This window comes from Mirounga leonina, unplaced genomic scaffold (assembly GCF_011800145.1).
Source record: "Mirounga leonina isolate KUSES-001 unplaced genomic scaffold, KU_Mleo_1.0 Mir_178, whole genome shotgun sequence".
Taxonomy (NCBI): domain Eukaryota; kingdom Metazoa; phylum Chordata; class Mammalia; order Carnivora; family Phocidae; genus Mirounga; species Mirounga leonina.
In genome coordinates, this window is record NW_023270464.1 from 7,764,985 (window position 1) to 7,792,904 (window position 27,920).

At 49.5% G+C, this 27,920-nt stretch overlaps 1 long non-coding RNA gene across 1 annotated transcript in view; it reads left to right on the forward strand.

Moving 5' to 3' along the window:
- Positions 1-744: 744 nt before the first annotated feature.
- LOC118022975 overlaps positions 745-27,920 on the forward strand; it is a 116,020-nt gene continuing 88,844 nt past the window's right edge. Inside the window, exon 1 of the long non-coding RNA XR_004682610.1 lies at positions 745-841. This is a non-coding gene — a long non-coding RNA (uncharacterized LOC118022975). The remainder of the gene's footprint in view (positions 842-27,920) is intronic.

Genomic DNA, 27,920 nt, shown 5'->3' on the forward strand with positions numbered 1-27,920 from the left:
CGACTGAGCCACCCAGGCACCCCAATCTTCTTTTTTTTTTTCTTAACATATATTGCATTATTTGTTTCAGAGGTACAGATCTGAGATTCAACAGTCTTGCACAATTCACAGTGCTCACCATAGCACATACCCTCCCCAGTGTCTATCACCCAGCCACCCCATCCCTCCCAACCCACCCCCCACTCCAGCAACCCTCAGTTTGTTTCCTGAGATTAAGAATTCCTCCTATCAGTGAGGTCATATGATACATGTCTTTCTCTGATTGACTTATTTCGCTCAGCAAAGCACCCTCTAGTTCCATCCACATCGTTGCAGATGGCAAGATCTCATTCCTTTTGATGGCTGCATAATATTCCACTGTATATATATACCACATTTTCTTTATCCATTCATCTGTCGATGGACATCTTGGCTCTTTCCACAGTTTGGCTATTGTGGACATTGCTGCTATAAACATCGGGGTGCACATACCCCTTCGGATCCCTACACTTGTATCTTTGGGGTAAATACCCAGTAGTGCAACTGCTGGATCGTATGGTATCGTATTTTCAACTTTTGAGGAACCTCCATACTGTTTTCCAGAGCGGCTGCACCAGCTTGCATTCCCAGCAACAGTGTTAGCCTCTCTTTTTTTAACGTGTGGTCCGTCGCTCAGATAGAACGCCCGTGTGTTCATAAACGAGCGGCTTGCCTGCAGCCCCCTGACACCCTATTTGTGCTGTCTTTCATTTCAGTCTCCAGAAGATTTACGCATTGCTGAATCCCGTGTGGGCACGCCAGCCTCCGAGGCCAGGACCGTCCTGCGGATGGCTGAGAGTCCTCTGGGGCCCAGCGACTCTGAGTGAGTAGGACCTGTGGTTGTCACCGCTGTGCTGTGCCCCACATGCCATTGTCATAGACACCTCGGCTCATGTGCTAAATGGGAGCTGGGAGAACACCAGTGCGTCCTCTTGCCCCCACCTCTCTCTCTAACAGAAGCTTAAATGCAGCTACGCTAAAATTTTTTCATTGTTTTCCTTTTTTTTTTTCAAAGTTACCTTCACTTTTTTTTAAACATTTTTAAAAAGATTTTATGTATTTGAGAGAGAGAGATCGTGAGCGAGAGAGCAGAAGCAGGGGTAGCAGCGGAGGGAGAGGGAGAAGCAGGCTCGATGCGGGGCTCGATCCCAGGACCCCGGGATCATGACCTGAGCTGAAGGCAGCCGCTTAACTGACTGAGCCACCCGGGCGCCCCATAAATTTACCTTCATTTTGTGGAGAGAGACAGGAAGGAGTGCAGGATGTCCCTAGAGGACAGGTGGCCACACAGTAGACTATGTTTCCTATGACCCTGTCCATCTCCCCTGTCAGACCCACTGGGTCCCCTTCTGCTGCCCTGGTGTTCTGAGTGGCACTGTGTTGCCTCCTAGGCAGCCCCCTCTTCCTGTCAGGGTGCGGAGGGGCCAGGGGGGTGTCTCTCCCTCGGAGTACAGCCATCAGGGCCCCAGGATGTGGGCAGGGTCTGCCCCGCTGACCTAGCAATAACAATTCCTAAATTGTTCTGCACCCAGGCCATTGTTCTGACACAGGTGGCCAGCCTGGGGTGCCCCTCCCCAGGGTCAGCAGGTGGGGCAGGGCAGCCTGAGGTTTGCAGACCACTGTGGAAAATCCACCCCACCGTCACCCAAGTGGATTGTGCCTGGCGCCCGGGCTATGACTGAGGCCTCAGACAAGGCTGCGCCTGAGGGGGTGTCACCTGCTAGGGAGTGTGTTCCCAGGCTTGTATTAGCTTCTCAGGGCTGCTGTGACAAAGTACCACAGACTGGGGTCTTAAACAACAGAGGCTTATTCTCTCTCAGTTCTGGAGGCTGGAAATCCAAGATCGAGGGGGCAGTGGAGATGGCTCCTTCTGGCGACTGTGAGGGGGTTTGGTTCTAGGCCTCTCTCCATCTGCTGGTGGTTTCTGGCGTTCCTTGGCTTCTGGCACCGTAATTCTAACCACGTGGCCTGCTGCTTGTGTCTCTATCTCTGAATCCAAATTTCCCCTTTATATAAGGGCACCAGTCATACTGGATTAGGGCCCACTCCAATGACCTCACCTTAACGTGATCATCTGGAGAGACCTTGTTTGCAAATAGAGTCACAAACACAGGTCCTGAGGGTTAGGACTTGAACATTATCTTGGGGGCCATAATTCAATGCATAACAGGTCCCCTTCTAGGGCAGGGCCCATCTTCCAGCTGCCTATGGGGTCTGGTCAAAGGAGCAGCCCAGCCTTCTCTTGCCAAGGGATGGGGGCATCAGCAGCAGCTGTGTAATCATCCCACATGAGCCCTTTTCGTAGCAGGGTGCCTTTGTCCCTGTGCCAGGCCCTGTCCTGGGTGCTGGGGAAACTGAGGCAGTTAGGACCCAGCCCTGTGCACAGGCGTGCTTACACAGCATTCTTGGCCAGGTCCTTTCTGGCTGTGACATGACATACACCACCTGCCCTCAGCCCCCTTCACAGCCCTTGGTTCACTTTTTCAAATACTGTTTTTATTTTATCAATATAATACCTCTACATATTTTGAGAAGTCAAGAGTTCTGTAAGGTTTATGAAGAAAATGATAGACTCTTGGCTTCCACCCTACTCTCCCCATGCAACTCCTGCCCTATCCTGTTCCCCATAGACCACCACTTCCAGCTTTTAGCTGTTTCTTCTGGGATTTATCTCCGTATTTGTAAAGATTATATATGTGCTGTTATTTCTGGACTTCCTGTTGTGATAAAGATGATTTTAACTCATAGTTTTCATTCTGTAGGGCTGCTCTATTTAACCAATATAGTTATTTCATAATTTTGGGTTAAATCCTTATAAAATGTGTATCAGTCAGGATAGACTAGACCAGGAGATAGTAATAAACATCCCCTAGATCTGAGAAAATTTGGTTTCTAATTTGCAGGTATAATGTTTATTTTCATTTCCTGTTCTTTTGTTTTTGAGCAATTTCAAGACAAGATGCAGAAAGGTTGTGACCCTGTTTCCTAAAAACCAGAAGTAAGCCTGGGCATTCTTCGGTTTACTCTGGTTGGCTTCCCACCCTCTCTCATCCCACCAAGAATTCTTGTCCAGGTCACCAACACCTGGCGTTAACAAATCCAACACGTGATTTTCTGTCATCATCCTAATTGCCCTGCAGCATTTGGATATTGTTTCTCTCTCTCTCTCTCTGCCTTGATCTCAATCTTAGGGGGAAGTCTCCAGTTCTCACCATTAAATATGATGTTATCTGCATTTTTAAAAAATTGGGGTTAAATTCCCATAACATGAAATTAACCATTAACCATCTTAAAGTGTATAATTTAGTAACATTTAATGCCTTCCCAGTGTCATGCATCCATTATACTTCTACCTTGTTCCAGGACACATTCATCATTCCAGAAGAAAACACTCATGCTCATTAAGCAGTCTCTCCCCATTCCCTGTCACCCTTCCCCCCACCAATCATCATCCTATTTTCAGTCTCTATGGATTTCTCTATAATGGATGTTTCCTATAAAATTAGAAATCATACAGTATGAGATCTTTTGTGTCACAGCCTCTAGAACTGTGTGAAATAAATGTTTATAACCCACATAGTCTGGGGTATTTTGTTATAGCAGCCCAAATGGCCTTTGATTTGGCATAATGTTTATGAGGTTCATCTGAGTTGTAGCAGGTATCAGAACTTCATTCCTTTTTTTTTGTTGTTGTTAACATATAATGTATTATTTGTTTCAGAGGTACAGGTCTGTGATTCATCAGTCTTACACAATTCACAGCACTCACCATAGCACATACCCTCCCAATGTCCATCACCCAGCCACCCCATCCCTCCCACCCCCTTCCACTCCAGCAACCCTCAGTTTGTTTCCTGAGATTAAGAGTCTCCTATGGTTTGTTTCCCTCTCTGGTTTCTTCTTGTTTCATTGTTCCCTCCCTTCCCCTATGATCCTCCATCTTTTTTCTCAAATTCCTCATATCAGTGAGATCATATGATAATTGCCTTTCTCTGATTGACTTACTTCACTTGGCATAATACCCTCTAATTCCATCCACGTCATTGCAAATGGCAAGATTTCATATATATACCACATCTTCTTTATCCATTCATCTGTTGATGGGCATCTGGGCTCTTTCCATAGTTTGGCTATTGTGGACATTGCTGCTGTAAATATTGGGGTGCATGTGCCCCTTTGGATCACTACATTTGTATCTTTGGCATAAATACCCAGTAATGCAATTGCTGGGTCATATGGTAGCTATATTTTCAACTTTTGGAGGAACCTCCGTACTGTTTTCCAGAGCGGCTGCACCACCTTGCATTCCCACCAACAGTGTAGGAGGGCTCCCCTTCCTCCGCATCCCTGCCAACATCTGTAGTTTCCTGACTTGTTAATTTTAGCCATTCTGACTGGTGTGAGGTGGTATCTCATTGAGGTTTTGATTTGTATTTCCCTGATGCCAAGTGATGTTGAGCACTTTTTCATGTGTCTGTTGGCCATTTGTCTGTCTTCTTTGCAGAAATGTCTGTTCATGTCTTCTGCCCATTTCTTGATTGGAAGAACTTATTCCTTTTTAAGACTGAAACTATTGATACTATTGATGGAATACTGATACTGTTCCATCATATATTTCTATACCACATTGTGTTTATCCATTCATCCGTCGATGGACATTTGGGTTGTTTTGACTTTTTGGCTATTGTGAATAATGCTGTTATGAATGCGTGTGACAGGTATTTGTCTGAATACATGTTTCCTGTTCTTTTGTATATATACCTAGGAGTGGAATTGCTGGATGATATGGTAATTTTTGAGGAACCACCAAACTGTTTTCCACAACTACTGTATTGTTTTACATTCTCACCAGCAGTATATAAGGGTTCTGGTTTTCCTTATCCTTACCAACATTTGCTCTTCTCTTTTTTTTTTAAAGTTATGGCCAGCCATATGGGTGCGAAGTGGTATCTTATTGTGGTTTTGATTTGCATTTCCCTTTGTGAAGCTAAGGATATTTTCCTCTATTATTAATTTAGTGAGTGTTTTTTTTTTTTTAATCAGGAATTGGTGTTGGATTTTGTCAAATGCTTTTTCTGCATCAATTAATATGATCATATATTTTTCTTCTTTAGTCTTGTGTATGATGGCTTACATTAATTGCTTTTCTCATGCTGAAGCAACATGGCGTCACTGGAAGACATGTCACTTGGTTTTGGTGTATAATTCTTCTCATACATTGTTGGATTCTATTTGCTAATATTTTGTTGAGGATTTTTAAGGGTGTTCATGAGAGATACTCGTCTGTAGTTTTCTTATAATTATCTGGTTTTGATGTTAGGGTCATACTGGCTTCATAAAATAATTCAGAAAGTGTTCCTTTCTTTTCTTTTTTTTTAGAGAGAGAGCGAGCGAGCACGCATATGTGCATGCAAGTTTGGGGGGATGGGGGGCAGAGGGAGAGAATCTCATGCAGACTCCCCGCAGAGCAAACAGCCTGACACAGGGCTTGATCTTACAACCCTGGGATCATGACCTGAGCCAGAACAAAGAGTTGAACACTTACTGACTGAGCTACCCAGGCGCCCCATTCCTTCCTTTTCTAATTTCTGAAATAGATTATATGAGAATTGATATCCTATCTTCCTTAAACATTTGATAGAATTCATGAGAGAAGTCATCTGGGCCTAGTGATTTTTTGGGGAAGGTTATTAATTATTGATTTAATTTCTTTAATACAGATAACCGTTCGCTTTGTCTTTCTCGTTATTTGAGTTTGGTAGTGTATATCTTTTAAGAAATTGGTACATTTTATCTAAATTATCAAATTTGGGGGCATAGAGTTCTCTGTAGTATTCTTTCATTATGCCTTTAATGTCCATGGGATCAGTATTTCTTTCATTTCTGGTATTAGTAATCTGTGTCTTCTCTCCTTTTTCTTCTTTAGCTTGGTCAAAAAAACCCCCAGATTTTTGGTGTGTTGATTTTTTTCTATCATTTTCCTATTTTCAATTTCATTGATTTATGCTCTTTTGCTATATTTCTTGTGCTTAATTTAGGCTTCAAATTGTTCTTCATCTTGTTTCCTAAGGTAGAAGCTTAGGTTATTGATTTTAAATCTTCTTTTCTAACAGATACGTTTAATGCGATACATATTTCTCTAAACACTGCTTTTGCTACATTCTACAAATTTTGACCAATGGTATTTTTATTTAGTTCAAAAAAATTCTAAAAATTTGTTGATATTTCCTCATTTACCCTTGTGTTATTTAGAATTGTGTTGTTAGATTTTGGGTTATTTGGGGATTTCATCTATCTTCTTGTTAATTGATTTTTGGTTTAATTCCAGTTTAGTCTAAGAAAATACTTTGTATGATTTCTATTAAAAAAAACTTATTAAGGTGTGTTTTTGGCCCCAAATGTGGTCTGTTTCACTGCTATGATCATAATGTTTGTATTCCCCCCTCCCCCAGCCCCCTGCAAATTACTTTGTTGACGTCCTACCTCCCAAGGCTATGGTACTCGGAAGTGGGACCTTGGGAAGGTGATTAGGCAGAGCCTTCCTGATGGTATTAGTACCCTTATGAAAGAGACCTCACAGAGCTCTGCCATATGAGGATAGAAGTCTGAGCCCCAGAAAGGGACCTGCCCCTGACCATGCTGGCTCCCCGATCTTGGACTTCTAGTTCCTAGAACTGGGAGAAATAAAAGATTGTTGTTTATAAGCCTCCTAGTCTTGGTATTTTGTTATAGCAGCCCAATGGATTAAGACACTTGGGTGAATGTTCCATGCAAGCTTGAGAAGAATGTGTATTTTGCTGTTGTTGGAATATTCTATAAATGTCAATTAGATGCAGTTGATTGATAGTGCTGTTCAAGTGAACTATCCTTGTTGATTTTCTGCCTGCTTGTTATATCAGTTACTGACAGAGGATGGTGAAGTCTCCAATTATAATAGTAGATTTGTCTCTCTTTTCAATTCTATCAGTTTTTGCCTCATATATTTTAATACTCTGTTGTTAGGTGCATAACTGTTTAGGATTGTAATATCTCCGTTTTAAAATTTATATTCAAGTTAGTTAACATATAATGTAGTATTGGTTTTAGGAGTAGAATTTAGTGATTCATCACTTACATATAACACCCAGTGCTCATCACAACAAGTACCCTCCTTAATGCCCATCATCCATCTAGCCCATCCCCCCCACCTTCCCTCCAGCAACCCTCAGTTTGTTCTCTATGCTTAAGAGTCTCTTACGGTTTGCCTCCCTCTCTGTTTTTATCTTATTTTATTTTAGGATTGTAATATATCCCTGAAGAATTGAATAGAATTATATATCATTATGTAATTGCCCAGTCTCTATCCATGATGATTTTCCTTGTTCTAAAGTCTGCTGTGTCTGAAATTAGTATCGGTACTCCCGATTTTTTTGATTGGCATTAGCATGGTATATCTTTCTCCATTTCTTTACTTTTAACCTAACAGAGTCTTTATATTTAAAATGGGTTTCTTGTAGACAGCATATTGTTTGGTCTGGTGTTTTTATCCACTCTGACATGGTTTCATGAGAAGTCTGCAGTTAATCTTTTCTTTGTTCCTTTCTAGATAAAATGTTTTCCCACTTCCTTCTGACTTCTTTTATGATTTTCTCTTTCTCTTTGGTTTTTTGCAGTTTGCGTAGGTATTTTTTTGTTTTGTTTTTTTTCTTTTCTTTTTTTTTTTTTAAGTATTTATTCTGTTCGGTGTTTTTTGAGCCTCCTGGATCTGTGGTTTGCTGTTAGTAATTTTGGGAAAATTTTGGCCGTTATTACTGCAAATATTTTTCCTTCTCCATTATTTCTTTTGACTCCTTTTTCCAGTTACATGTATGTTATATCTTGATATTGTCCCACAATTCTTGGATGCTACCCCCAACCCCCATTCTTTTTTTCTCTTTGCATTTCAGTTGGGAAAGTTTCTAATGACCTATCTTCAAGCTCACTGATTTGTTCCTCAGCCATCTTGAATCTACTGATGAGTATTATTCATTTTCAAGGGCATTCTTCATTTCTATTACAGGTTTCTTTTTTTTTTTTTAAGGATTTTATTTATTTTTTATTTATTTATTTATTTAATAAAATAAAATAAAAATATTTTTATTTATTATTTATTCCAGAGAGAGAGTGAGTAGACTCCCAGCAGAGCATGGAGCCTGATGCAGGGCTCCATCTCAGGACTCTGAGATCATGACCCAAGCCAAAACCAAGAGCTGGACGCTCAACTGACTGAGCCACCCCAGGTGCCCCTATGGGTTCTTTTTAAAAAAAAATTTTCTAGCATCAGGGCACCTGGGTGGCTCAGTTGGTTAAGTATCCAGCTCTTGATTTTGGCTCAGGTCATGATCTCAGGGTCGTGCGATCAAGCCCCACTTTGGGCTCTGCACTGGGCATGGAGCCTGCTTAAGATTCTCTATCTCCCTCTCCCTCTGCTCTCTTTCTCTCTCTCCCTGTCTCTAAAAAAACAAAAAAAACCCCCAAAAAACCCTAGCATCTGATCAGAACATTCTTCACGGACTGGGTAAGACTCCCATTTCTGGGGGAGGTAGAAACTGCAGTTGGGTTAGATATTAAGCCCCTGTTTGGTGACTTGGCCTGAGTGATGTCATATTAGGCCTGTGGTTTTCTTTTTTAACAATGCAGAGGCCCAAAGGCTGTGTCCCTCCACCTCTCTGGGGCCTCAGTGCCCTGGGATACAGGGTGGAGATGGACTGGCAGTGAAACATTGTGGCCCCTGCTGCTGTCGGGGAAGTTTCCACAAGAAGGCCAAGTCTGGGGACTGTTTTCTGCCCTCAGAAGCTTGTGAGGTTGGCCCAGGCTGGTGGCAAGCTGGTAGGGCCAACCACAACGCTGTGGCGCTGGGTGGGCCACATCTGTGCCCGTGGCAGACCTGGGCATCCCGCCCCACGTAGGGACGGGGGCAACATTTTCTGCGGTTTTATAGGGGTTTGGGCCGAACACTTCAAAGTGCAGATGCGTACAGCCCATGTGGAGTTTTGCAGCTGGAGGATACCAGGGGAATTTTATTGGAGAAGGGTATGTCAAGTCTCCTACCCAGAGTGTGGTAATGCTGGTGTCCACCTGAGACATCAGAACCTGACGCCACTGTACCCACTGCATTGAATCACCTGCATTGTGTAAGAAACGAGTGAGACATAGCTTTATTTTTACCGCCATTGTCCCTCCGAACCTGCGCTGTTCAACATTCAGGGAAGTCCTAGAGCTTTCTGTTTTTTCTAAGGCAATAAGATGTTCCTCTGGTCACTTTTAGTCCCAGGAATCTCATTTCAATCATCAAACGAGGAATCAGTGAATCTGGAGCTTTGTCCACGGGGCTGGAGCCTGACTGTCCTCGGAAGCTAGCAGCGGAAGGAGGGCTGTGTGTGTGTGTCCTCTGCTCTCTTCTCTTGCCTCTGTCCCTGCTAGCCAGGGTTGGGCCCCGGGAGATGGAGTATCTGGGCAGTCTGACCTAAAAGGGGCTGTTTGGCATGTTCAGGCCCAGCAGATGTTGAGCTCTGGACTGTCCTCTTGAGGGCACTTGTGTGGGTTTCTCCGAGATGCTCCTGCTGGAAACTTGTAACTCATACCCACAAAGCCTCGTTGGGCTGGTGCCTGTGACTGCTGCAACTGTCCCTTGCATTCGTGCCCCCCACCCCCGCCCCGGCTCCTTGGGCAGTCCTCCTGGGCTGGCCGTGCCCCCCACCCATGAGCAGTTGGCTGCTCTTCCCAGGGCACCTCCTCTTCCTCCCTTGGCGGGGGACAATTCTGGCCATGGCCTCCTGCCTGTGGATTTTCATAAGACCTATGTGCCAGCCCCCCAGATACTGGGGACGCAGGGCCGTCATCCCAGGACCCCTGCTCCAGAGGTAGACAGAGCCGCCTGCCCCTCCTGACAAGGCACAACCCTCCAATAAAAGCTCCCCCCACCCTGCCACCCCACCTTTCTCCCGGTCTCCTGTGGGCCAGAACATTGGGAAAACTGGCTTGGGGATGTGATGAGGGGGCATCTGTCAATGGTGGATGTGGCCATGCTTGCCACCTCTGCCGGTGCTCCCACAGCTGGTGGCCTCCCAGGACAGACAGCCCCAAGTTGGTCACTCTGGAACTCCTGGACTTTCGAAGGGGGGCGGCAAACGGGAGGTGACAATGAGGACAGAGAACTAAAGGGCACTGTGAGTCAGAGGGAGTCTCCTGCCTCCACCCAGGAAAGCAGGATGGACGAGGGGTGATCGTGTGTCCTTGTCCCCTGCCCACTGATACCTGGTGCTGCAGCCTTGGGTTCAAGCCATTGCCACACTTTCAACAGGGTGGTGCTGCTCCTTTAGTAGGCGGCTGGAGAAACACTCTCATTTTGCAGAGCTGAAAGAATGTTTCTAGAGCTTATGCAGGGGGTCCACCTGTTTTAGGAGCGGCTTGACTCTATGAGGGTTCCAGAGGGGTTGTTTCCAGGAGTTGGGCGGCGTCGAAGGGTTAATTGGGATGTTGTTGTCTGCATTTGGCTTGGAGATGGGAAAGCTTTATGTTTATTCAAATAACAGTTAATTTAAAATTACAATTTTAGTCTTAATTGTATGTATTTGGGGATCCCATTTAAGTCTCTGGAAATAATTGCAGAGTAATATTTTGGGAAGTTATATTAAAATGCACAGATGTTCGAGGAAAGAAAGGTCCCGGTGGGTGAGCCTCAGCCCCAATGGAGAGGATGCCCCGGACAGCTTCCGCAGCAGGCGGAGAGGTGACTCCCTACCCCATCCTCGGTCTGGCTCTGGGCAAGGCTGCTGGTGAAGCCCCTTTAAACACAGCATCAGCCAAATCCAGCCCTCCTCCTCCAATTCGGTGCTGTCAGGTTCCAGGAAGGAGAGGCCCAGTCAGTCAGTGTCTCTGCTTCTGGGGAGGCGTCTGTGGGAAGGGAGGGGAGCAACCAAGGCGGGGAGAGCAGGAGGGGTAAAAGGGTGGGACAGATCCTTAAAACTCTGAGGCCCTGTGCTTGCTGGCCACGGGGTAGGCATGAGAGGGAGCTGCTCCCGTGACCAGAGCGCTGGGGGGCTGCTGATCAAGGGGGAGTGTCCCAAGGGGCCTTTACGGCTGCCCCGTGGGCCTCTCCCCTCTGTCCTTATTGCCTTCCAGCTGTCGGTTCTGGGGTGGTCCCTGAATGTCCCCTATCCTCCTGCCATCCTACAGAGCATCCGGGCAGGGGCCCATCAGGGAGAAGCGAGCCCCTCAGCACACTCTGCAGGCAGGACCTGCTGGGTACTTCCTGCGTCTCCATGCCCCGGAGGCCTCTCCTGTGAGGGCTTTGGGCTTGACTCACAGTGACACTGGCAAAGACTTGTTTGTGGCACTTGCTGGCACAGAGGATTTTACTCCGCGCATGAATAAACCATACCCCCGAGATCCCATAAACATAAACTGGAGGGGTTTCTGCGGCCCCTCAGGAACTTCTCGGCCCCAGGCTGGGCTGGGCTGGGCCACGGCATGGAGGTGTCGTCCAGTGTGTGGAGCCCCGTGAGCCTTGCCGGGCGTGGGGATGAGCCGTGACCACATTTGGGCAGGAGGCTGACCTTCTTGCGGGGCTGGGCGTGGGGAGACCCTGCCTCCCTGCCTCCGGCTGGCCACTGTAAGAGCAGGAAGCCCCCTCGGTGGCAGAGAGCGGGTCTGTGAGGTGAGACCGGCAGGTGCGCTTACCGATCTTACCGTTGGAAGTCACGTCTGTGAGCCCACAGCTTACTGGTCTGCAGTCAGGGCCGGTGGTGGGGTCTGACAGGCTGCAGGGTCACGCCCTGTCCTCTGTGCCGTGTGCCAGTTCGGCTCTGTGTGGAAGGGGGAATAGGGACAGACACAGTTCCTGCCCCCCACGGAGCCCACAGTCTGGGGTATATGATGCTGGGGCCCAACCAGGGGCGGCCCGTGGTGGGCTGGAGCCAAAGGCAAGCGGAAGTTTCCAGGAAGATGTGATTATTCGCTGAGGCTGACAGGAGAACACTGGTCCAGGAGGAGGAGAGATGGGGGTGGCTTCCAGGCAGAGAGAGCTGCCCACGTGCCGGGACAAGGCGGAGAGTGCAGGGCTTTTGATAACTGGTCTGTAAATTCGAGGAAAGACAATTCTGGATCAGAGAGACTCGGGCAGAGGTGAGTGGAACAGGCAGCTGGTCAGACCCCTGCAGCCCCAGAAACAGAGTTAAGGAGCTCGGACTGTGCCCTAGGGCAGTGGGACCATTGCAGGCTTTTGAGCAGGGGTTGGGGGAGACTGGATGGAGCTTGCCCTTTGTGATTCTGAATATGGGAATGGATGTGGCGGTGGCAGATGCCCCTAGGGGCTGTGCTCACCTTTCCACAGGGGAGGACCAGGGATCAGTATTTGGCTCTGATCGTGCAAAACAGGTGCCTGCCTGCTGTGTAGACCTTGTTCACGAGGGCTGGCAGCTAAAATGCTAGTCTTTCTGAGATAACAAAGAGGCAGAGTGAAGGCTGACCAGTGACCGGTGAAGTCCCCGGGGCCCTGGTGGGCGTGGTTTCTCTGGCGCCTGTGTGGGCTCTGCCTTGGCCGTGGGCTTCTTTATTGCTGGGGCTGCTGGTGGCTCAGGGCTGTCACTTGTCAACCTCAATGCTCTATCCTCAGAGGCATCCCCAGAGCCATGGATGATAATCGTTGTAGAAGGACTACCCGTGGTGTACCTGGTAGCTTGGCTGCCCAGGGCTGTCGGCTTAGAGGTTAACTGTCAGAGAGGCCAGAAAGAGGAAAAACAATGTTAAAGCAAAGTGCACTGACCTGCTCTATGAAATAGTAGCTTTATCCTGTAACATCAGTTAGGACTAAGTTTGGCTGCATAAAGCATAAAAGGCAACGTAATAGTATCTTTAACAAGAAAGAAGTTAATGTTTCTCTCGCTTAAAAGAAGCGCGTAGGTGGGTAGCTTCATGGGGGGGGAGGGTGGCTGGCCATGATGCACTCTTACCTCTTTTGGCTCTACTGTCTTCACACATGGCTTTCCCTGCAAAGCATCTTATGGTCCAAGGTGGTTGCAGGAGCTCCAGCCATCAGGTTTGCGTTCCAAGCAGCAGAAGGAGGAAAGGTGAGCAAAAGGGGCCTGCCCCCAAGCTGAGTAAACTGCCTTTTAAGGATCTTTCCTGGGAGTCCCTGTTGCGTTTCTTTATCTTTTTGGCCAGACACTAGTTACATGGCCCCAACTAGCTAAATGGGAGGCTGTGCAGTTCAGCTTAAAATCCAAGTTTTGTTGCCATGGAAGAGAGTGGAAATGGTTGTTGGGGAGGCAGGCAGTCCCCTCAGTCCCAGCCCCTTCCAGAAGCCTCTGCCTTATGGCATGTTCTGCTCCAAAGCCAGGCAGCCTGTTTGCTTGCCTTCTTTCTGCCTTGCCTTTCTCTGCCTCCTCTTGTATTGGCTGGTGCCCACCATGCGCTAGGCACTGGGAATCAAAGATGAATATGACAGAGAGGAATCATGGGCCTCATGGGCTCAACTTTGGCCTGCCCTGCTGCCTGGATACTGCTCTGATTGGTTCTGCGCAGTCCTGTGGGAATGGGGAGTTGGAACCTGCAGCGCAGGGTCCAAGTAAGTGGCTTTTAAATGATCCCTGGGGGATTCTAGGGCCAGCAGAGCTGAGGGCCAGAGCATCAGCCCCTCTGGGCACAGGCAGAGGCCATCCAGGGGGTTAGTGCCAGAGGGGGGCAGTGGGGGCTGAAGTTCAAGGTTGCCGTGTAGATCCTAGTCGGGTGGAGCTCCGGCTGGAGGATCGGAGTAGACATGGAGGAGTCAGCGGGGCCTTTTCCTCAGCTCTGGAGTCTGTCTGGCTCAGGATAGATGGAGACTCTGCCCGAGGGGCAGCCTGCACAGCGAGACTCAGCTGGTCTCACCGAGCGCGCTTGTTCCTGGTGAGGGACCCCGTACGTACCCAAGAGAAGAGGGTTGTTGATTTCTGTTTCGCCTAGCGTTGGGCTGTGTGAGTTCACGTTCGTTAACCATTTGTCATTGCTGCAGGGCCCATCGCCCTTAACCGGGGTATGGGACTAGGCGGAACTGCTGTTCCCAAACCTGAACGTGAAACAGACAGTGTGCATTCCGATGAGTTTTTGAGGTCTTCATTTTGTCTTGTTGCCTGCTGATTTGATTCCTTGTAGAGGAATGAAGGTTTTTGGCCTGCTGGAAATTTTTTCCTCTGGAGATGTGTTTCAGTCTGGTTGAAAATAGATAGAGAATTCGGTTTTGCAGTGATCCTGGCGTCTCCAATAGCTGCAGGGGTGGGTCTGTCAGAGGTGTTGGGAGCCTCCCGGTGTATGCGATGTTTGATCATTTTGCATTTGCTCCTCCAGCTTTGCTCCCTGGCTCTCTTTCTGCCAGCCCTCTTACACATTTTAATTTTTGCGGAGGGTGTTTTGAGTAGAAGCTGTTGGGCTCTCAGTCTTCTGTCTGCTGCCCTGTGACCTTCCAAACCAACCCTCCTGGGAGTTGTGGGCCCCCTGCCCACCCCAGGATGCAAACCATTGGCAGGAAAAGCATCCTTGCAGAGCTGCGAGTGGAGTGCCCTGGCCCAGAGCATGTGTGGGTATGGTGAGTGGCCAGCTCCGTGCAGGAGGCCCGCTTATCCCCCAGGAGTCGCTGACAGCTCCAGCTGAAAGATGATAATGCCCATGCATTAGGCACCAGCTGGGTGCCTGATTTCTCCATGTTCCTCTGCATGGCTCAGCTCCCCCCACAGAGGAGAGAGGGGGCTCAGAGAGTGGGTTGGAAATGGCCGGAGTTCACAGGGCCCTTGGGTGGGACTCCTGGGCTCTCCCACGGGGCTGTGCCACCCAGGGATGGACAGATGGTCCCTGAAGAAAGCAAAAGGGAAGCAGAGGGGCCTGGACAGGGTGCAAGTTGGGAGATCTAGTGAAGATGGGTGAGAGCAGATGTGCGGGGGGGAGACAGGAGCCCTGAGAGAGCAGAGAGAGGACAAAGGGGCCAGAGGCAGAGATGGGCCCTGACTCATCCTTTTGGTGACTGTGGCGCCCCCTGGGAGCACCATGCCTCTTTGAGCCTCAGTTTCCCCTCCTTCCAGTCTGTGAAATGAGCACAATGGAAATCTGTTGATGCAGAAAGAGAAAGCAGTTGACAAACAGCAGAGCACTATCCAGATCTTCCTGGCTCTACGACTCCACGAGCGTGTACCCCTATTCTTGCAAAAGACCCAGGCCTGCCTTGTCCTAGGGGGGACAATGTCCTGCCAGCAGGGGTAGCAGAGGCGTTGCCACAGTGAGGGGACATGGGGTTGGCCTGGGATGCAGGGCATTTCCTGTCTCCTTCCCCATCTGCGTGGGCTTGGGGGTGTCTAAGGGTGTGTGGGGAAGGTCATGTTTTGGTGCCCCCTCCTCTGCGAGAGAGCAACCCCTCCTGGCGATTTTGCCGTGGCTGAATTCACACATCACTGAATGTGTTTGGAGTGTGGCCGTGGTCACAGTGGTCAGGGTCAGATGGAGAGTGGCTGCTCTGGGAGGGCAGGGCCCAGAGGTCGGAGGCCGGCGGGAGAAGGGGCCTCCGGGGGCTGCTCACTGTCTGTCCCCGCTTCCCCCAGGGGGCAGTTTGAAATACCCCTTTTGCGCCTTCCTACAGCACACACAGCCGACTGCTGTTGTTTCTCATACTTTCTCAGATCTTTTATTGGGAACTTACCCATACATGTATTTCTTGTCTTTGGTTCTGTGCTTTATAAAAGGTGCTTTGGATGTTGTTGTAGCTGTTTTCTGTGATTTTTTTCCATTTTCTTTCTTCTAAGGAGCTGTGTTAGGTGTCCTCTGAGAAGGAGATGCCAAGGCAGGATTAAGTATGTGTGGATTTTATTGGGGGATGTGCCTGTGGGAGCCTGGGTGGGCAGGGGGAGCCATCAGAAATGAAGGAGAGGGCGCCTGGGTGGCTCAGTTGGTTAAGCGACTGCCTTCGGCTCAGGTCATGATCCTGGAGTCCCTGGATCGAGTCCCGCATCGGGCTCCCTGCTCGGTGGGGAGTCTGCTTCTCCCTCTGACCCTCCCCCCTCTCATGCTCTCTGTCTCTCATTCTCTCTGTCTCAGGTGAATAAATAAAATCTTTAAAAAAAAAAAAGAAAGAAAAGAAATGAAGGAGAGGTGGGCGGGTGGAAGCTTCCAGGCGTCAGTCCAGGGAAGGCAGAGCTACCTGGATACTCTTGGCACCGAAAGTGCTGATGTGGGAGTCCCGTGCCTCCCAGGGCGGGGTCTGCATTAGTGTCCCCACTGTGCTCAGCCCCTCGGAGGAGCCAGTCACTGAGACACTGAGGATTTTGACGGAGAGCCGTTTTGCTTCGCAGTCGGTTTTACAAGTGCACCCTGTGGGCGGCGCTGTGGTGCAGTGGTTAGGAGCGGGGGCTCTGAAGCCACACGGCCGGGGTTCGAATCCTGACGGTGCGCCCCCTGCTGGCTGCACCACCACCCCGCGGGCGGCGAGTTGCGCGGCTGTGCCGTGCCTCAGTTTCTTCATCTGTAGAATAGACGTGGAGCAGGGACCGATCACACAGCGCCGCAGTGAGGTGAGTTCTGGAGCGGGGCCCAGGCAGCTGGCATCCCGGGGAGCTCAGGAGTCGTTCGTCCGATGCTTTGGTGGTAACGCCTTTTGGCCTTCCCTGTGAGGATTCGTGTCGTGGTGCCCGGTGCAGTTTCTTGCCGGCCACCCCAGCCCTGAAGTCAGTCGAGGATTTCCCCACCGGCTTTGTCTCTCTCCCTCCTGCACCCGGTCAGACCCCGTGACACGTGTGGCCCCTGCTCCAATAAGTGACCCGTGAGGTGACCTCACCCCCAAGACCGGAGTGATCTTCCATTGAACAGACCCGGGTGTGCAGACCAGAAGGACGGGTCCAGGTGGGCGGCCGCTCCCCCTTCCCGCCGGGCTTTCCTTGCGAGGAGAGCGGGAACGCCAGGCTCGGGTCCCCCTCGGCCCAGCCTTCAGCATCCGTGGAGCCGTCGTGGGGCAGCCCCCGAGTGACCTCGCTGCCATCTGGGGCTTCCGTCGGAGCATCTCGGCGCTGTTTCAACCGTCTAATTTGTAAATGCTGTGACTCACCCCAAATTACAGAGCCGAGCTAATATGGAATCAAGAATTTATAGATTTCCTTTTCCCTCATGCAGTTCCTTGAGTTTGGGGAAATTTCAGTTCAGAACGGGAGGGTCCTCTAACCAAGGCCTCAGGCGTGTTTGAGGCCTTGCCGATTTCTTGCTGGTCGGGTAGGTGACCTCTCGGGGCCTTACACTGAAGACCTGTCTTCTGCCCCTGTGCCTCAGGTTCCGGGCCCTGCAGCCCCTCCAGCTCCTAGGTGGAGGGCGTCCTAGTGCCACGGTGGTGGGAGCGGTGGACGAGCCTTTTGGAGCTTACTTGCCGCAGTCTGGTCCAGTGACCTCGGGGGGCTGGAAATGTGGGGGCCGCACAGACTATTTGATGAGCAGCCCCTGTTTGTGCACAGCACCTTCGGACTTCCAGAGAGTACTGGTCTTGCAAACCCTCACAATGAGACCTTCTTGGCACAGGTGGTCTCGTTTGATGGGTGAGGAAGCAGAGGCTCAGCGTGGGGCTTTCAGTGCCACCTTGGGAGGTGAGAGCTCAGAGCTGCAAACATCCCAAGAGCATCCATCTGGACAGAGGTTAGCTTGTCACTTGGCACTCCTGTGAGACCGTCTCCGACCTGAGTCTGAGCCGGGGGCTCCTCTGCGGGGCGCTCGGTTCCTGCCCTGCCTCCTTCACCCCCACCATGGGTGGTGGTGACACCTTGAGCTCCCCGCACCCCTCACATCCCATTCTAGACCCAAACACTCACGGGCTCTTTATGGGTCCCAGACAGCCCCCTTCTGCCAACCTCAGACGGCTGCTTGGGGGGTCTGGGGTGGCCCCTCATGGTACCCTGCTGGCCCCAATGCATGCTCCCTCGGCTCCCTCCCTCTGCAACCAGGGCTCCCCTTCCCCCCAATCTCCACTGCTTCAACGGGACATCCATACCAGCCTCCTATCCCAGCCCTTCCATGCTTCCCGCTCAGACCTACTCTTCACCCTGGAGCCAAGCGATTTTTTCAAGAAGCACAGCTGACCACTGCTTTCAGGATCAAGTGCAAACCCTTTGTCACCCTCCTCCTTCTAGACTTCAGCCCCTGCAGAACGTTTCCTCCGGTCCTCGAATTTCCCTGCAGGCCCTAGCCGGAGCTGTGCCTTCTGCCTGGGATGCCTCCCCATGTCCTCATCGCTGGTCTTTCTCCTGCATGCGGTGTCTACTTCCCTTATTCCTGGGAGGCCTTGCCAGCATTGAGGATTTGGGGGTGCGATATGAAAATTTTACTTGGCAAAATAAAGGGGCAAGTGAAGTTTTCAGTGTGTTTATGGACGCCTTGGCTAGAAATCTTAAAGTAATGATCCGTACTCATTGATTTCTGTTGTGTTGCTTTCCCAAGAAGATTGATGGAGGCAGAGAGTGTGCTCAAGAGGGTGGCCCTTTATTTACAGGCCATCTTAAATAGAGTCGTGATAAAGAGAAGGATTCTAGGTCTACGGTGTGAGAGGTGTGAGAGGTTTTCACCTAACAAGGCTGTTGGGCTGTTGTGGCCACACTTGGTGCGATTTGTTGAAGCAGGTGGATAATGAGCTTATCACTGTGATGCAAATGAAGAGACGCAGTTCACACTCTCCCTGCCCGTGTTTCTGCCTCATGAGCTTTGCGTGTTTAAAAAAAGCCACTGAGGATCTTGGTTTTGTTGCAGATAGGATTCCAGCTGGAAGGGAGTATGCTGGTCCCCCAAAGACGTCTACACCCTAGCTCGGGGAGCCTGTCCGTCTGTTACTTTACATGGCAAGAGGGACTTCGCAGATGGGACTAAGTCACAGGAATGGAGACGGAGAGATATCCTGGGTTATCCAGGGGGGCCCGACACAATCATGGCGTCCTTATAAGAGAGGCTGGGAGAGTCAGAGGAGAGGTGATGGGATGATGGGATGGTGGAAGCAGGGATTGGGGTGATGGGCTTTGGAGATGGAAGAAGGGGCTATAAGCCAAGGAACGTAGACAGCTTCTAGAAGCTGGAAAAGGCAAGGGAACAGATTCTCCCCTAGAGCTTCCAGCAGGAACCAGCCCAGTCGACACCTGGGCTTCAGCCTTGTGAGACCCTTGTGAGACCGTAGATTTGTGTTGTTTTAAGTCACCAAATTTGTGATACTTTGTTACAGCAGATGTAGGAAACTGAGAGAGACCCACTGGCCGAGCTTTAAAGGGGCATCAGGGTTGGCCAGTTGTCCTGTCCAGTGGGCTCTCATTTTGCTTAAGTCCTGGCAACATTGTCCTGCTTTTTATAAGTGACCAGAGCTTATTTGGGGCACCAAATCTTCTTCGCCCTGCCTGGGTATACTCGTACCTTTTGGGAGGTGAATGTTCTGCCTGCTTCTCTTCTGGAATGACCCACGCTGGGCCATTCGTGGGAAACAGCTGGTGAAACGAAAGGCAGCTCCCTGGGGGGATGATGAGCGGGGACCCGCGGGGGGTCCCTCAGAGCCAGCACCTGAGCTCTGCTTACCTCTGGGTGTTTGAGGCTTGTGTATCGGCTGCATGCCGGCCACATACGACTGTCCATCCTCATGGGCATGGCCAGGTGTGTGTGCAGGTGGGCAAGGAGAATCGAGCTGTTCTTGAGGGACATCGCCTTCTCCCTGCTTATTCCGGATCCAGGGCTATCAGGACGTGGTCCTCACTCTCCTGTCCTGACCTGCCACCAGCACTGGGTCCCTTGAGCTGCCTCTCAGCCTCGGGGATGTGGTGGCTGCCCTCAGCCTGGGCTCTGCAGGCTTCTTTGTTTCTTCTGACCAGCTCCACGACCGTGGCTGGGGAGTGAGGGGCCTGGTAGCCTGGCCCCTGCCATCGAGGATGGAAAGGCTTGGCTGCATGGCTGCTGTGGGACCAGACCTCCTGGCCCCGTGTCATCATCAAACGAGCCTTAAAACCAGAGCTGCTTTAGCCTCAAACACGCGCCTCCAGAGATTAAGAAAGCTCGGTGGTGAATATTGCTCAGAGCTAATGAGGGATTTATTATTCAGTAACTGGGATTATACTCTCGTCTGTTTATGGGTTTTTCCTCTAAATTGCTAATGTTTGAAGTGGAAACGTTCGATGCTGATTAATGCTTCTGCTTCAAGATTTCCTTTCAGGCAACTTATTTATAAATAACGTAGCTTTTCAAGGAACACCCACAAGTTTCAAGGATAATTAGCATGATGAGATGCATGGCCAAAGCGGGGTGCTGGAGGGCCCCGTTCTCCATGTGGGGGTACGGAAATCTGGGTCTTGCGCCGTTGGGAGAAGGGGCATTTGCATGTGTGGATTCATTTGATTTTCAGAAGAGCCCCCCATGCAGGAGTAGTTTGTACAGAGGAGCCTAAGGCTTGCAGAGTTCAGAATTTTTGGGGGGACGCCACTTGAAAGAGGGGACACTGGCACTTGGGCCGAGGCCGACAGCCCTTCCAGTGTGGATGTCTCATTTCTTTGCCATCGTGGCTACTTCTCCTTCCTCCCATCTCCCCAGCATCCCTGTTCCCTTTGACCCGTGGGGATTCTGAGTAGTTTTTATTTTTTTTTAAAGATTTTATTTATTCATGAGAGACAGAGAGAGAGAGGTAGAGGGAGAAGCAGGCTCCCAAGGAGCAGGGAGCCCGATGCGGGGCTCGATCTCAGGACCCTGGGATCATGACCTGAGCCGAAGGCAGACGCTTAACCATCTGAGCCACCCAGGCGCCCGATTCTGAGTAGTTTTGAAAAAAGCATTAACATTCTTGGACCCTGAGATTGAAAACAAGTCCTCTCTCGCTCTCTTTTTCTTTTCGACAAGTTTTGGTGTGACTTTCGAGCTTCCTGCCCGGTGTACCTTCAGAATTGGGCAGATGAGGGAAAACTGTCTGTCAGAGAGCAGGGGGGTTCCCGGTTTTGTCTTTCCAGGCTCCTGACTGCCCGCAACCCTGCTTGAATCTGTTTACCAGCAGCCGCTTCCGCCGATGCCTGTGCCCAGTGAGAGTGAATCACCATTTCCCTTTTCTCATTTCTGTCCTGTGTCCCTGTGTCGTGGTCCTACTGCACCTGTTCTCTTATTAGAGGTAGGATGTCGTAACGGCTCATACAAGCTGTAGCCTGTGATCTGGGTTCTCGGGGGCTCACGGCACGTCTGAGGATGTTCACTTCAAACCGGCAGAGGATGGGATGACGGGGGAATGACCCAAGTTATGGGGAGAGTCTCGAGTCCCCTCTGTGTTGTGCAGAACCAGGCACGCAGCAGGTGCTTAGTAAATACTGCGGAGGGTGCGGCTGGGTGGCCGTGAGGTTGGCATGGGCAGGGGCAGATAAGGTCCCAGGCTGTGGAGAGCAGGTGTCACCTGGGGGTAGCCAGCAAGTCCACTTTTTAACGCTGGGGCCCAAAGGCTCTGCCTGCGAAATGGCACTTGATTTGGCTTTCGTCCGTCTCGTGTGTTGGGTTTCTTGTTCAGTGCGGAGAACAGAGGGGGAAGGGAGGAGGGGGAGCGGAGGCTGAGCACCGTGCAGGGTGGTGTGGCCGCGTACAGACTGCCGGGTCCGGGACCCCTCGGTGGAGCTGCCACACCCACAAAGTAGTGTGGGCATGGGGGGTGCGTGCCTGTGTGTGCATGAGTGTGTGCCCGGCACAGAGGAAAGAGAAAGGAACGCTTGCAAGGAGTAGAGCTTCTCGAAGACAAGCATTCGGTGGAGGCAGCCAGTCAGAGCTGGGGCACCTTCCGGAATAGAAGCCCCCTGAGTTTCCACAGCAGTCTTGGGGGGGCTTTGCCCGGTTTGTGGAAAGGTGCGTGTGTGACCCAGCAGTCCGGCTGGGTGGCGCAGGAGAGGTGTCTGCCCTCGGTGAGGAGGCACACATTTCCCGCTGCTTTTTGTTATTGTTTAACAAGCTTTGACTTTTGGAACAGTTTTCGTTTTATAGAAAAGTTGCACAGATAGTATAGAGTGTACCCAAGTACCCCTTGCCCCACTTCCCTTCTTCTTCTTCTTATTACAGATTTATTTATTTACTTGTTTGTTTTTACGTAGGCTCCATGCCCACCTGGGGCTTGAACTCACAACCCTGAGATCAAGAGTCATAGTTCTACTCACTGAGCCAGCCAGCGCCCCACGGCTTCCCTTCTTGTTCGCATCTTGCATCAATGCGATACATTTGGCACATCTAAGGAACCCACACTGGTCCATCACTACTAACTAAACTCCACAGTTTATTCTGATTTCCTTAGTTTTTACCTAATGTCCTCTTTTTTTTTTTTAAAGATTTTTTAATTTATATACTTGAGAGAAAGTGAGCGAGAGAGAGAGAAGGAGCAAGGGGAGGGCCAGAGGGAGAGGGAGAAGCAGACTCCCTGCTGAGCAGGGAGCCCAACATGGGGCTTGATCCCACGACCCTGGGATCATGACCTGAGCCGAAGGCAGATGCTTAACCGACTGAGCCACCCAGGTGCCCTGCTGAACTCCTCTTTGTATTCCAGGATCCCATGCAGGATACCACATTATATTTAGTGATTGTGTTTCCTTAGCCTCCTCCGGTCTGTGGCCGTTTTTGGACAGTTTTGAGAAGTACCGGTCTGGTGTTCTGTAGAATGTCACAATTTGGGTTTATCTGATGTTTTTCTCATGCTTAGACTGCATAACGGGTTTTTGGAAGGAAGACCACAGAGGTCAGGTTCCCAACAAATCATCTCAGAGGTGCATCTATCAACATGATTTATCACCATTGACCTTGGTTGACCTTGCTCACCAGGCTGAGGTGGTCTTTGCTGAGTTTCTCTGCTGTAAGGTCACCCCACCCCCTTTCCAAATTCCTCTTGGGAAGGAAGCCACCATGCACAGTCCACATTTAGGAATCGGGGAGTTAGGAGAATGTCTACGTAAGTTATTTGGAATTTTTGTGTCGGAGAGTTGTCTGTTCTCCCCCATTGATTTATTTAAACATTTCTTTATATCAATATGGACTCATGGGTATTTAGATTACAGTCCTACACTATTCTGTTGCTCGGATTATTCCAGCTTTGACCAGTGGTGGCTTTTTCACGTTGGCTCCTGTCTCCCTGACATGTCCCTACCCTTTCATTTTATGAGTTCTTCCTTCCTGCCTCAACACGATGCTCCAGGCTCATCTTGCATTTTCTGTGCCCTGGCCCTAGAATCGGCTGTTTCTCCAAGGGTCCCTGGTTCCTTTTGTTAGTTCCTTTTATGGGAGAATGTTATTAGAAACCAAGGTCTGAGTGTCGAGAGGGCTTGTTTCTACTGAGGTGCCATTGCTTCGAGCTCCTCTTATTGCACAGAGGTAGGAAATAGAGTGTGTATACTAACCTGTGTGCAGCTACGTGTCTCCCCTTGCTTTTTGAATGCATTGCCAAGCCCTGGACCCGGTGTCCCGATCACCTATGAGAGCCATCCTTACATATCCCAGAGTGGAAAGGAAACGCCTAGACACGTGGCTGAATAGAGCAGGAATAAAAGGTCTACAAAAGACACAGAGAATAGTAAGAGGAACATCTGGGCACTTTCCACCCAGTGTAAGAAATAAGGTATGTGCAGTTTAAGCTGCTGTGAATGCCCCTCCCCAATCACCCCCCCGGGAAACCTACAAAAGCAAAGCTGCTGTTTAGTATTTTGGGGCACATTTTTATATTTTTACTCTGTATGTATGCCTAAATGATATATCTTATTGTTATGTATGTTGTCGAACTCCATAAAGATGTTATTTTACTGTGTTCCTGCAACTTGAATTTTCATTAACTGAGAACTTTTATACATATTTTTCTTCTCAGCAGTCCTGAGAAACACAAGAGTAAGTGTCTCCATGGTTCTGACAGAGAAATAGAACTTACGGCAATGATACGATTTTTTTTTTTTTTTGCCAACTTCAAGCAGCTAATAAAAATGGGCTCAAATTTTTATCTTCAGAGACCAAAAGTCTGTGCTCTTTGTGCTACGGAACTGTTGAAGCTCATCAGGGAAGGGAAGACGAAACTGGTCTCTATGGTCACTTGGTGACTGGACGACCGAACATCTCCCTTTACCTGGAATCCCAACCTCCCTCTGGGTTTTGCAGGCTCCAGAATTTTTGATGAAATGAGGACTCGTATGGTTGGTTCAGACCCCCACCCCCTCATCACATACTTCCCTGCCAGCATCTGTGCCCGTCTCCTTCGCGTTCCTCCTGAGACTGGAAATAATGTATCCGGCTCAAAGCCACCCCCTCTTTATGTTCGCGTCAGATGCCGCCCCTGGAACTTCTCTCTGCCCCCCAGCACCGTTCCCTGCTCTCTGTTGGATCCTTCTCTGCACATTCACACATGCCGCTTCTCTCTCCCATCTGAGAAAAGAGAAAAAAATTCTCTCGCTCCCACTTCCTCCTCCCGCTACTGTCCTATTTTTCTGCTTTGTTTTGCTGTAGAACTTCTGGAAAGAGTTGTCTCTGCTGGGTTTCTGCAGTTCCTCCTCTCCCATTCTCTGTTAAACCCAGTCAGGTCAGACGTTTGCCCCTTCTGCCAATACTTTTACCAACCCTACCAAAACTGTGCCCATTCAGGTCACTAAGCACCTCCCAAGTCGCCATGTCCAGCGATTACTTCTCCGTCCTTCTCTTACTTGTCCTGTCACAGCATCTGTCCTCTCTCTTCCCCAGGAAATGCTTCTCTCCTTGCCTTTCAGGGTGCCCCGTGCCTGGGATTCTTCTCACTTCACTCGGTCCCCTTACTGACCTCTGAGGGTTGGGGTATCCCTGGGACCCACCCATAGACCTCTTTCCTGCTTGATCCATACTCATACCCTTCTTGGTCTCATCCAGTCTTGTCACATTAAATCCATCCATATGCTGAAGAATTCCAAATTTGTATCTTAGCTTCAACTTTTCTCCTGAGTGCCAGACTCGTATACCCAGGCCCACGCAGCGCTTCCCCCTGGAGGTCTAATGGACATCCCAGCAGAACAGGCGCCATCTGTCCCCCATCGTCCCTCCCAACACTTTCCCATCTCAGCAAATGGCACCTCCATCCTTCCAGATGCTTGGACCACAGACTCTGAGTCGACCTTGACTCCCATGTTCCTCGCAAGTACTACATCTTAAGCTGTTCCAGAATTCCATCCCCAGGCACCACCTGCACTGCCCCAGTCATCTCCCGGCTGGATTGTGGCACTAGCCTCTAGTTTTTTCTTTCTGCCCTGACCACACAGCTTTCTGGCCAGGTCCGTCTCTACACTGCAGCTTTGAAACTGAAATCAGGGTGATGGCTTTAAAACTTAAATCAGGTCATGACACTCCTCAATCCAGAACCCTCCAAATGCCCTGTCTCACTCAGAGTGAAAGCTGATGGCCCCCCTCAGCTGTTTCCTCTTGACTTCTATACTAAAACTCTTCCCTGCAAAAACCTAGCTGGTTAACTTTATCACCTTCTTCACATGCTAGGTCAAACATTTTCTTCTCTGTGAGGCCTCTGCAGACCACCCTGTTTAGTGCTGGTCGCCCCCTCACCAGGCGTGAGCACCTTCCATGTTAGCTCTGTAACTTCTTGGTTATTGTCTGCACCCCCTCCAGAGCAGGAGTCTGGAAGCTCAGGGGCTTGGCTGGCCTCATTTCGCCCCGGGTCCCCAGGCCTGACACACGATGTAAGAGGTAGTTGCCAGCAGGCTGCTTCAGTGACAGTCTACACTCAAGAGCAAGGGCCTGCTTCAGCCTTACGATCTGGGCCCCTCCCTTGCCTCACCCTAGTCCTGACCCTACCTGCAGCAAAGTCAGGCAACTTCGTGCCCCGTCTGCCCCAGCATCCTCAAAACCCCAGAACCAACCTTTCTTGGCTGCTTGGCCTCTGTGAGTGTCCATCCAGGGAGGGTCCCTCACCCTGGCTACCAGGGTGGCATCCGTGTGGACACTGACTGGTGGGCTTGGTTTCCTCCAGAGAGGACCAGGCCAGAGGCACAACCACTCCACTCTCCATGCTTGTCATCCGCGGGGTGACTCAGTCCCTGGGCCTTCCCAGCAATACTTCTCTGTATTTGTTGCACTGAATAGCACTAGAATTGTAGGTCTTTTTCAGATATTTTAATTTTATTTTACTTTTAAGAATTTTATTTATTTGAGAGAGAGCGAATGAGAGAGAGAGAGCACACGAGCAGGGGGAGGGGCAGAGGGAGAGGGAGAAGCAGACTCCCCACTCAGCGGGGAGCCCGACGTGGGGCTTGATCCCAGGACCCTGGGATCATGACCTGAGCCAAAGCAGACGCTTAACTGACTGAGCCATCCAGGCGCCCCCAGACATTTTTATTTTAAATCAAATTCATTAAAATACACTTTATTTCACCATCTAGGACATCTGTACATTATAGATCTCAAAGAGAAGTTTCAGGAAACAATTTTTTACACTCATTAGAGGTGATGTATTCTGTCTAGTATTCTACTTTGTTTTGAAAATCCCCAGCAGTCTGTAAGCCAAGGCTATTTCCACCATGCTCATCATCTTACAGATGACATATCTCAGCCCTAAAGAGCTACGGGTCTAGCAAAGTTCACATCCTTTAATTTGCCAAAGAGCCAAGACTAGAACCCCATCCTCAGATTCCCACCCTGTGGCTTTTTTAGGCTCTTATAATTAATTTTAATGATTGTGCCATTGTGGCTTATTTAAATTACTCCAGGAGGAACATCAGCTCTATTAAAGAAATTTTATTGTAACTGCCCACCTGCTCTATTCAGGGAAATGGCATCTATTGTGGGATTTCTTCTGGGTAATTAAGAGAGTCTAAGAAGCTGGTTTTATAGTCATTGATTTAACTATAGATAACAATGAAGTTAAACAATAAAGTTGGTTTCATCTACAGGAACATATGAGTGATTTGAATTAGAAAGGGTATTCACCAAAAACACTGCTCAGGCGCCTGGGGAGGCATGCCAGCCCTTGCAGAACTCTGGACAGCTCCCACATGGTGTCCCTGGGTGCGGCTGTGATGTTGGGTAGGGGTCACAGTCCCATTCCACTAGGTGTCCTTGGGTGTAGGTGTTGATGTTGACTTTTGGCTGTTTTTGGCTATTAGACCCAGCCAGGAGCTTTGAGAAATACAGTCTTGGGCTCCACCCCAGCTCTGTTGACTCAGAGTCTACGTGTCTTAATTCAAGATACTTGGACTCAATCCAGTGGGTCATGGGAGCCACTGTTTCAAATTTCTATAAATTGTAGTACAACTTAGTCCCCTTGAACTGCTCTAACAAAATATCATAGATTGAGTGACTTATGAAAAACAAACATTTATTTCTTATGCTTGTGGAGGTTAGGAATCAGGATCATGGTGCCAGCCGACTTGGTGTTTAGTGAGGGCTTCCTGGTTCATAGACGGTGCCTTCTTGCTGTGTCGTCACATGGTGGAAGGGTGAGGGAGCTTTCTGGGGGCTCTTTTCTAAGGACCCAAATCCCATTCATGAGAGCTCCACCCTCATGACCTAATCACCTCTCAGAAGTTCCCCACTTCCTAATACCATCGTATTGGGGATTAGATTTTTCAAACATATGAAGTTTGGGGGACACAAACCTTCAGGCCATATCATATGGTCCAATATATGAAACATAAAATGTACCATTTCAGCCACTTTCAAGTATATAGTGAGTTCAGCAGCATGAATCACATTCACGTTGTTGTGTTATCATCCCCACCATCCAGCTCCAGAACTCTTTTCCTTTGCAAAACTGGAACTCTGTGCCCATTACGAAAGAATTCCCCATTCCCTGCCTTCCCCAGCCCCTGGCAGCCACTACTGTGCGCTTTGTCCCTATGAATTTCACTATTTTAGGTACTTCATTTAAGTGGAATCACACAATTATCTTTCTGTGACTTAAT